This window comes from Chenopodium album, chromosome 25, assembly GCF_948465745.1.
Source record: "Chenopodium album chromosome 25, dcCheAlbu1.1, whole genome shotgun sequence".
NCBI lineage: Eukaryota > Viridiplantae > Streptophyta > Magnoliopsida > Caryophyllales > Amaranthaceae > Chenopodium > Chenopodium album.
Window position 1 is genome coordinate 32,907,765 of NC_137858.1, and position 9,439 is coordinate 32,917,203.

The 9,439-nt window shown below is 32.9% G+C and overlaps 1 pseudogene; it reads left to right on the plus strand.

The window, feature by feature from the left end:
- Nucleotides 1-6,574: 6,574 nt before the first annotated feature.
- LOC145613987 (thaumatin-like protein 1 pseudogene) lies at nt 6,575-9,078 on the plus strand (annotated as a pseudogene).
- Nucleotides 9,079-9,439: the final 361 nt, after the last annotated feature.

Here is a 9,439-nt window from a genome sequence, read left to right on the forward strand (position 1 = left end):
GTTTTGATTACCCAGGTATAGCAATACTGAGTTCAAAGATGAAATTCGATATTTTTCTACTGAAAACTTTGTATACAGGACAAGAATCTGAAATAGTTAACTTCTCAATTTCTCATAATTACTTATCGATGGATTTCAACTAGGACATTTCAAGTTTCAACCCCCAATTCCAAAACATTTAATCCTCTCTTTTCTTTACTTCTCTCTCAATCTGTCTTTTGTTCCTCCCTTACTGTATTACCATGGTGTAAACAAGGCAGGCATCGCCAGAAATATAGCTGGCAGTGGGGTTTTTGGGTGGTGGTGAGGATTGGGGGTGGTTTTAGTGGTTTTTGTCTTCCCATACCGCCGCTGTTTGTTTAGGTGGGTAATGTAACTGATTATGGCGATAATTAACAAAAACAAAGGTAAACTAATGATATTTTGGTCTGCGTAGCTCAATAATTGTGTGAGCTTTTACTTATTATCACAACCTTTTACCCTAGCTTACCTCACAAAGTGTTATCCTGATTACCAAAAAAGTCACTAATAACCGCTTTTTGTTTTACAACTAAGCATTTATCTTTAGCTTGCATTGTATGTAGGTAAGCACCCAAATAGTTCAATACTATGAAAAATCATTCTTGGTCTCAACCTACATGGAGGTTTTTTTTTTTTTTTTTTTTTTTTTTTTTTTTTTTTTTTTTGTGACAGGAATATTTGTATTAGTTAAGTGTATAATTAGTTTAATTATATTAATTATACTCAATTGTAGCTTACGTATGATTTAGAATTGCACTATAATATTTATTTAATTCTCCTACATAAATTCCTCAAAATCAAGCAAATTATTGCATGGTTAGTTCCTTACTAAAATTTGCCCTACCTAAACACATCACATTTTTATAAATGCATGTCTCTACGTATAAAGTTATAATTATAACGTGCCAAAAGCAGAATCAACCAGTTGCTTGGAAGTAGAAAGTGCTGACATTAATTCTCATGAATGCCATAATAAAATCACAATCATCATACAAATTAAAGAAAAGAAACAAGGTGAATAAAAAAGGGAACGCACAACAAAAAGAAAATCCTAAAATGTATGAAGATGAAATTTATACCAAAAAAAAGTTACTTTTGCTAAGCCCAGTTACCCATCATCATCTATGATGTAAGCTTAATGAATCGTGCATATTGATAAGATTAATATGTTGAATTGTGCATGTCAACACATCTTCATTTTAACCTTTTGTGATAACTTTTTTTTTTTTTTTAATCATCTACATACTTGTATAACTCTAAACTTTTAATACTCAAATTCAAACATACTTGCATGGTATCCATATACATACAAAATTACATACACCCTTTTAATTTGATAATAATTTTTCTAAAAGAGCGCAAATGAGTGTTCTATATCTAATATTACTATCTTATGTATTAACTATTAAGGATATATCCCGTACATTATCACTGGCCAAGTAACAAGAAAATTAAGAAAAACAACGAGGAACATATATATGCCTTTTGTCAGTATTAAAAAAAGCTAGTATAATGGCCATCACGAGCTAGGCAACTTTAATAAAGAAGGGGCACGCAACATCACAGTTAATTCAGTTATACTATGAAGATGAACTTCCTATCATCAAATTAAGTAGTGATAGATTTGGTTATTTCCTTATTTAGGTACTACATTATCTGTAACACTAGCACTTCATTTATGTTACGACAGATCGACAACCCTATTTTTAAGATTTCCCTTCAACAACTCTTGTACGTAACTCAATTACTTAAGGAGTTAAGGTGTATATATGTAACTTACAAGCTCAAAACAGGTATACTCATCTCAAAAAGTAAGGTTTCTCCATTTTCATCATCTCATATTTATCATATGACATTACAAATATTAAACCATTAATATCCTTAACTATTAAATAATGGAGATGTTATTACGGATCGATGCAATGAAACGATTTTGGGAACTTCACCTTCTAACACAATACAAAATAAATAGACAAAAAAAAAAAAGAAAAAAGAAAAGACAAGTAAACTTAATCCATCTTCTTACACGTAGGTAATTAAGGAGAATGACTCCAATCAAATCTTAACTTTGACTGATTTTTTTGTCTAGTATTTGTAGGCTAAACACTTGGAAATAGGGAGATGAGTGAGGGATCATCAACTCAAGACTCAAGTACTGCATCTGCAAGTAGGAGAATTTAATCTTATATAATCAAAGTTACAAGATGTATTCCCAACTAAATGCACTAGGCAGGCTTGGCTTATTATATGCAGAAGCTGCGCTATTTACTTGTGTTTCATATGAGTTTTCGTAGGCTCTTAGACAAAGTTTCTTTGTGAGTACGTGTTGAATTGAGAGAGAAAGATAATGTTGCATGTGATGAGGAAAGAATCGAAAGAAATGACCATTTAAAAAGGAAAGGTGTAGTGGTGATTGGGACTACATTGGATAGGGAGGACCTGTGTTCGACCCCCGCAACAACAATTGGGAGGAAATTGAAACCTAACTATTCAAAACTGATCCCTAAATTCGAATTAGCCCAAAGGATGAAGCGGATGGAACACCAAAAAAAAAGGAAAATATTTGTTACATTAGTAAATATTGCATGTTATATGAAACGGAGTTACTCCCTCCGTCCCTAAATTACATTCTTCTTTGGAAATTTACACGGGAATTAAGGAGGGAAGAATAAGACAAATAACAATAATTAGATTAAGCAATGGGAAGTACAAAGATAGAATAATTATTACTCATGACATGTCATCAATTCTTTGCAAAAAAAAGGACCAATCACATGCTCCTAATTGAAAAATTTTAACCAATCATATTCATTGTAATTTGGCATAAGGATTATGAGTGAGATTAGGAAAGGATGAGTGAGAAAGCATTAAATATAAAACAGAGAAAAAGAGTTGATTTATTAATAAAAACTTACCAAAAATAGAAAGGAGAAATGTAATTTTGGAATACCAAAAATAAAAAGGAGGAATGTAATTTAGGGACGAAGGGAGTAGTATACCAATCGAAAGAAAGAAACCGTCAACAGCTAGATGACCAATTGGGGATCAGCTAATTAAAGGGGGAGAATCCAACAGGTGCGATCCACGCACGTAAAATTAGACATAATGACGTGGATGATAAAAATAAACAAGTCTTTTAATTTGGTGTCAATGTGTAAATGGCTGTTTAGAGAAATGAAAAAGCAATGTCGGTTACTAAATCCTTGCTTTTGTAAAGCTTGACATCGTTGTAGGTCCCCTTGTATTTGGTTGACCAAAAGAGATCAATCGTTAATTGGAGTTAATTCCTAATGCAAAATTCTTTGATGGATTATTGATCTACGAAGTATTTAAGATGCTGAGATATAAGTATTGATCGAAAGCCTTCTCTATTACTAGGAAAACATATTACCAATAAGATCTTGGCTTAGCAATTTAAAATTAAGAGGTGTTAGAAACTAACCAAATTCGACTAAATTCATCAACCTAATCAAAAGCAGTCCATATAATGCACTTTTAGAAGGCCTAAACAACTCTATTATAGGCGGTCTAAACAACTCTATTATAGTCTGTCCAAACAAGGAAATGTTCAATAGCTTAAAAGGGAAAGAAGGAAGCATGATTTGCAAGGAAGACGAAATGACACATCTTACTTCATTGCAACGAGAATAAAACTTTAAGTTGGACCTAACATGAATAAGACTTTATACTCAGTCACACCCCTAATTCACATGATAGCCCTTAGGCTTTAAGTTTTAAGTGCCACAATAATCCGCTTTAAAAATGAGGGATGGATGAAATTTAGGGTTGAGCAAAACTATTAGAATAATATTGGATATTAATTAACACTTCCGGAACGACTTCAGATATCGGATTGGATATATATTACCAGGCACTTAAGGATATCGGACTTTGTTCCAAAATCCATTTCGAAATCGAATATTCGACCCATGCCCCCCTTGGGATTTGAATATGTGACTTAAGTGTCATGTTCCCTCTTAGTACCAATGTACCATGTAAAATGATCAAGTCACAAAAATTGAAGCTAATGGATGGAGTCTCAAACCCCTAATTACTGTGACATTTCTTCAACGGCCAATTGACCACATTGGTATAAAAGTTAGCACCTTAATGACATATTGGTATAAAAGTTATCACCGACAACAAATTGGTATAAAATTAACAAATTGTGATAAATCGATTAGTAATAAAATTATTCTCACCATCCTTGAAACCCCAATCTAACCTACACCGTCCACCAGGCTCAAAATCCCCACCTTTAGCTCCGACCTACCCCACATCAACCCCAAAACAAGCGGCCCCAAAACTCCCACTGTTGCACCCCCACCCCAAACCTCCTTATCTTTGGTTTGGGAAATAGGAGAGAAAAATGTGGTGTAGTGGCTGAGATTAGGGTTGTTGTCATCTATAAAGGGGAGAGAGGGAGGAGGAAGAAGGGTGATTACGGGAAGAAGGGGGGTGGTCTAGAAAGTGGATGATGGACTGCTGATGATGGTCTTGAAAGAAGGTGCAGTGGTAGTGGCCGGGTACGTGAGTTTTTATTTATTTATTTTATCAGTGGATTTTCTTTTAAAAAAAAACTAACCTTAGTTAATTTTTGACTAAATATTTAAGAAAATAAGGTCATTTGTGAGATTAACTTCTTATTTAGGGTCATTTAGTATTAAAAAATGAGGGTCAAAACATTACAGCGTCGTAAAAGTACATACAAGGCCACCACCATTCAGAATTTCCTTTTTTCATAAGTATATAACTAAAGGTGGGCATCATGCCGTGCCGGGCCATTGTGGGCCGTGCCTGGGTGGGGCTCGTGTCGTGATGTACCAAATTTTGGTACACCCCACCCACAACATGGCACGGCCCACGTGTCGGGCAGCAGACTAACCCGTAATTTTTTTTAAAAAAAATATATATGTATATAAAAAAAATCGATATTTATATTTTTTTTTGAACAACTTAAGTTTATATAAATAATGTTAATATATTTTTTTGAACAACTTTAATTTAATTAACTATATTAATAATTTATGTTAAGTTTATATAAACTTAAACATAAATTATTTATATAAAATTAATTAAATAAGTTAATATAAATAAACTTAATTAAATAAGTTTATATAAATAAACTTATCTATTTATTAATTAAATATGTTTATTTAAATAAATAAGTTTATATAAATAAACTTAATTAAATAAGTATTAATTGGGCATGGGCCGTGCTGGCGTGCCAACCCACTGGCTGCCCGACGTGCCCATGCCAGATTTCAATTTTTTGTTCACGACACGGCCCACAGCCCACAAGTGGGCCTTCGTGCCGTGCCGCGCCAAGCTGTGCCGGGTCCCGTGCCGGCACGACCCATGCCCACCTTTATATAAAACTAACACAAACTATGGGTGGCTAAGATTGTGGATGTTTGGCAATGGAGCAGGCATAGAGAGAGAAGTTAAGAACGAGATTTAAAAAAAAAGGTTGGGATAGAGATAAGAAGAAGAAGAAGAAGAAGAAGAAGAAGAAGAAGAGTAGAGGTTAATTAGAAAAGTGGGAGAGAATTATCATCAAGTTTTCTTTGAGAGATATGGAGAACAAGTAAGGGTTATAATATAGTTGAAAGTTAGGTCAAAATAAAGTTAAATTGACCCTAAAACAAAAGGTATATAAAATCAAATGGCCTTCAACCGTATTTACATATCTTTTGTATGTCCATTTTTTTTTCTTACCCCTGTTGAAATTAAGAATGAGTTTAGACTATATGATTAACTTATTCTCCATATAAAAAATCAAAAAAGAAAAACAACAATAACAACAACAATTAATCCCAAAACTATGAATTAAAGTCACTACTTATACACATTGATTTTTCACGTGTATTCTATCTTGTGGTTTTATAAAGAACAATTCAAGTTTGTCCTAAACTATATTTTGGTGAAAGAAATAACAACACTTTCTCCCTATGGAACTTAATTGGGACTTGTACCTCACATATTGCTATATCTCATTTTCCCCATAAAGAAAGATTAAAAAGTGTTGCCAATTACCATGATAATAAATCAAAAGGTAACAAAACAAAGAAAGAGAGAGTGTTCATGCTTTTCTTTTTCCTTTTCTTTCATTTTTTCTATTTAAGAATGGATATACTTGTCCATAGTTAAAGTGAATCCAAAATGCTGAATTCTTACTTAAAGTATCAACATACTACAAACTACAACTATACTAGATTTCCACTTTCCACTTCTTCCTTCCTCATCTCTTGCTCATTTCCGACTCCTTTTCCATTAACACCATTTTTATTTTTGTGGTGGACAATTTAACACCATTAATAAAGTTTTTATGCTTCAATTATCATGCCTTAGTTATTATATATAGAGCTACGCGTATTTGCTTCACTTTTCCCCTTCGATTTTTTCTCACTTACTTACCCACTTTCTTCACACTTCTTTATTGTTATCAATATATTACAATCTTATTCATCTCTATTATCACATTACATCATTCAATTTTATGTGATTTTCATATCCTTTACTCACTTTCATTACAAAATTATAATCTTCTTGCATGGATCAACCTTTTTTCTTCTTGTTCTTCTTACAATTCTTGTTCTACAAGGGAACTTTTGGTGCAACAATCACTATATTAAACAAGTGTGATTACACTATTTGGCCCGGTGTACTATCTAATGCGGGTAGCCCCGATATAGGATCCACCGGGTTTGAGCTCTCCTCAGGCGAGTCAAGATCTTTTCAAGCATCCCCGGGCTGGTCGGGCCGGGTATGGGCCCGAACCCGTTGTGGGCAAGATTCCACCTCGGGCCAGTGGGTTTGCTCGACGGGTGATTGCAGGACGGGCCAACTTGAGTGCACCGGGTCGGGGGCTACCCCACCCGCAACCCTTGCTGAGTTCACCATCGGGCATGGACCCACCGATCATGATTTCTATGATGTCAGCCTTGTGGACGGGTTCAATGTTCCTATGGTCATTGAGACCGAAGGAGGGTCTGATTCGTGTCAACCCACGGGTTGTGCATCCGACTTGAACCAACAATGCCCTAGCGAGTTACGGGTCGCTGAGGGCGATGCTTGTAACAGTGCTTGTGGAGCATTCGGCACGCCAGAATATTGTTGTAGTGGCACATATGCATCACCAAGTAGTTGTGCACCTTCTCAATACTCAAAGATGTTTAAGTTATCGTGTCCACATGCATATAGTTATGCATTTGATGATCCTACAAGTACATATACGTGTGTTGGCGCCGATTATACCATTACATTTTGTCCCTCTTTAACAAGGTTAGTATTACCTATTACTAAAATATACAAAGTACTTTAATTTCTACAATATTATCTTAGTTCCAAAATAATTTAGAGCCTAAAACCAATAAATCAAAAGCTTAAATTTGACAAAGCTAGGATAACAAATTTAAAACTCTTGTACATACAACGACATCATTGTCAAAACTAAAGAATGAAATAATTAAACTCTAGTGCTAAGTTAATATGTCATTAATTTGACATGATGCATGTTGATAAGCTGGTAAATGAAATTGAAATAATTAGGTTCGTTTTGTTTAGACTTTATAATAGTGATTAAGAAGAAGGAAAAAAGTCATAAAAACCACGACTACTGTTTAAACAAGCTTTATAAAAAAAATAATAATAAAAAAATACTTATTATAAGAAGCAATATATATAAATATATAACGTAGTTTTGAACAAAATTCCTTAACTATTTAATGTTATCTTTTATTCTTTTTATGACTTTTTTAGCCCATTTTTTATATTAATGTTTAGGTTTGTACGTGAGCATCCTTTACTCCGTCCATATCTTTCATATCTTCCATAAGTTAGCTTCCTTTGAAACTTTCATTTTTCCATTTGCCAAATTGGCATTTTCTATTATATATATAAAAAAATATAAAAATAAAAATTAAATTAATAAGCTGTAAAATGTAAAGTATGTTGAACGTTGAATATGTGATAATATATTATACTATATACAATTAAAAATATGCCATGGCTGGATTATCGCTAATCTTGATCTTATTCATTTCTAATCGTAATTAACGATTTCGTGTCACTTTTACATCTTTAATAATAAAAATATACATGCATGGTTCTTATTGGTGGTTGTTGACGAGGAGCTACGTGCGATATGGGACCATCTTATGAGAATGAATTGATTTAGAAATGAGAGTAAAAATCTAGTACTAGTATTAAATTATTTTTCTCTAACTTTTTTTAAAAAATAAAATAACATTCTTAATTCTTTAAGAAGTTAAAGGAGTTTCAATCTTTTAAAGTCAAGTTAACACAATGCACAATTTAAATGAACCATTTCGTCCGTGTGTATTAAAGAAATGAATTTTGGTGTAGTTTATTGCGAGTCTCTTAAAATTATCTTCATAAAAAATTTAATCAAAAAGAATAGATTGGTGGGAAAAATCCGCATTCTTTTAATTTAATTTAAGTTCAATTTTTGAACGAATTTGTGTACTCCATATAGTGCTAACTAAGTATGGTGAACGAAACAAATTTGTTTATCCTACCACAAATAACAATGGTAATATTATGAGAATAATAACAGTTTCTTATACTCCGTAGTTTATAAACATAAGTGTGACATTAGCTTGAATGTCGTATCCAAACTAATTACTATTTATCGCGCGTCATGGATCTTAAAGGGTTGCTCAAACTCGCAATAAGCAACTTAAATAAAAAAAAATGTTTTAGGGTTTACATTTATTTATTAATCATGAAATTCTGATGCAAGGTTTGTTTTTTTTTTTTTAAATTAATGCAGCCAGCAAAAATCTTCACTTGGTGGTTCTCAATCTTCATCAATTGGATCCGGCTTCGGATCCGGACTTGGATCCATATTTCACGATGATAAATGTCACAAAAAAGTGTGCGTAGGAGGTGGTCAATTTTTGTCAAAGAGTCCAAGCAAAATAATAAACCAATTTTATTTTGCTTGGCAATACATCACTATTTTTATTTCTACTTTAATATTATCGCTCCAATTTTTTTGTTTATATTGAATTTTCACTTTTTCCATGCACATACATGCAGCGTAGATTTTTTTATTTTATTTTATTTTCAGAACTCCAATTATTGAATTTTTTTTTGACCGATATTTGTAATGTAAAGTAGAAAGAAAAGAAAAAAAAAAAGCGACAAGACATACTTTATATACAGGATATTCAATATTCATATCATCATATGATATGTCGTCGCAAAAGATTTGTATACGTCGATTTCCTGTGTAAAGATATGTGTATGATCACATAAAAGTGAATGCATTCTACTTTACTGCTCCAAAAAATCAAGCATTAGAGCATCTCCAATGGTTCAATTATAAGGACTTGCTTGCAATTTAAATAAAGTTCCTAGCTACATGCTTACCATTGGAGAATAAAAAAGTGAG